We start from the raw sequence: 1,839 nt of genomic DNA, 5'->3' as shown, positions 1-1,839 counted from the left end.
AATCAATAACCACATCTGGATATTGATCCTGTTGTTTTCTAGTATTAAATTTTCCTATATGCAAATCCAATGTTTAAGTAATAAATTAAATATCAAGTGGAAACTCAATTAATTGAAAGTCATCTTGTCTTCTTTTATTATACCAGAACCACAAAATACCAGAGATATGACTTTCCATATAATTATCTACTCAATGATATATATTTTTTTATAATTTCCTTCTTTTCTGAGCCAGTTTCTTTATTAGTAAAATATCTCTTTGGCAATAATGTATTTGTTCTGTTAAAAGTGTTGAAAAAAATGCCACACATTTCAATTATCAGCAGGTTTTTAGTACATAATGTATGACATGACAGATGATTCAGCAGTTTTGGTCTTTGTTTGACTCACCTATTTGTCTAAGACACTAACAGGTGTAGGGAAATGCAATAGCTGTTGAAAGACATGCATATAGGAAAAAGGAAAAAATACCAAAATTAAGGTCAATGGTTGACAATCAACTAAATTCCTCTCTGAAGTGATTTACTACTGCACTCTTCAATTGTTTTCCTAGCTTTGTGGAAATTATGAAATGTAAATAGGATATTATATGATAGAAATTTGTCAAGAAATGAGATAACAACAGAAAGTAATGAGACAAATTTATTTTATTTCTTTATAAAACAGCCAGATGAGTCTTCTAATCTTATTAGAGTATCATTTCTCATTAGTTCCTTTCAGAAGTTCCCCTGCCCCAAGAAAATAGGGGTTCTTTTGCATTCAACTTCTTTGTATTTATGAGTGTGTAGTTAACAATTTTAACAATTACTAAAATTAATCATAATATCAGAAAAAAATTGAGGACAGAAATTGTACCCAGTAAGTAATTAATGTGAGGAAATAATTGAAAAGTATAATGTTGTGCACATATTCTATTATTATTTGCTATTATTTTAAAATTCTATTATTAATGAGAACTGTAAATATTTTTGTCATTTACTCAAGGGTTCAGATTGACTTTTATGTGTGTAAGTATTCACATTTAAGATAATTTCTAAGATCTTCAATCTTCATATATCCAGCACATATTACTTTGGAGTGTGTAATTTTACTTACTCCATGGCTGATGTGATGCTGGAGCCAGAATTATATTCACATAGGTAAAAATGAAGGGGTAATGGGAATAAAGGATATATATATTTTTTTCATTTTAACTGGTTTTTGTATTGGCTTAAAACATGCTATTCTTCTGTTATTTATTACTTCATATCTTGGTAAACATTTTAAAGAGAAATCTGGCTCATTTTTTCTCTTTCTCCCCCTGCCCCTTTTTACTTAAATAATATATTTAGGTATATATTGAAAATACAGCTCAAATAGTTCTCCAAACATGATTTGGAGTCATTTATTTCTTAAACTGTTGAGATTTAAAATTACAGGTAGTATACTGCAGTGTGCTTAACTAAAACTTATCCAGTCACTTCAATATTTTCCATATTTTGTTATATTTTCTATCACTTATTGAAACAATTCAGCAAGACGCACCGTGCTGGCTATGGCGAAGTGTCACTAATTAATAGCTGTGAAATAGTTTGAAGATGGCTGTGTACACCATGGCAGGAGGGACGCGCTCCCTCCTTCAGTGTCTTCTGGTGCCCTTCACCCTTGAATCGGTGTTCAGGGCTGTTTGTGGCTACTACACACTGCTACTGCCCCGACTTGAAACCTAGAGATTCCAAAAGCTGACCGTAATCTATCATTACAAGACTCTTCAAGGTCCTGCATGATTCGCTAAGTCAAAAAGCCCTGTGACTGTTATTTTTGTAGCACATAAAATGTGCCGGCAGAGTGCTATGTAGA

Source organism: Condylura cristata, unplaced genomic scaffold, assembly GCF_000260355.1.
Source record: "Condylura cristata isolate star-nosed mole 26May11 unplaced genomic scaffold, ConCri1.0 scaffold00001, whole genome shotgun sequence".
Classification (NCBI taxonomy): Eukaryota; Metazoa; Chordata; class Mammalia; order Eulipotyphla; family Talpidae; genus Condylura; species Condylura cristata.
This window is presented reverse-complemented; position numbering follows the sequence as displayed.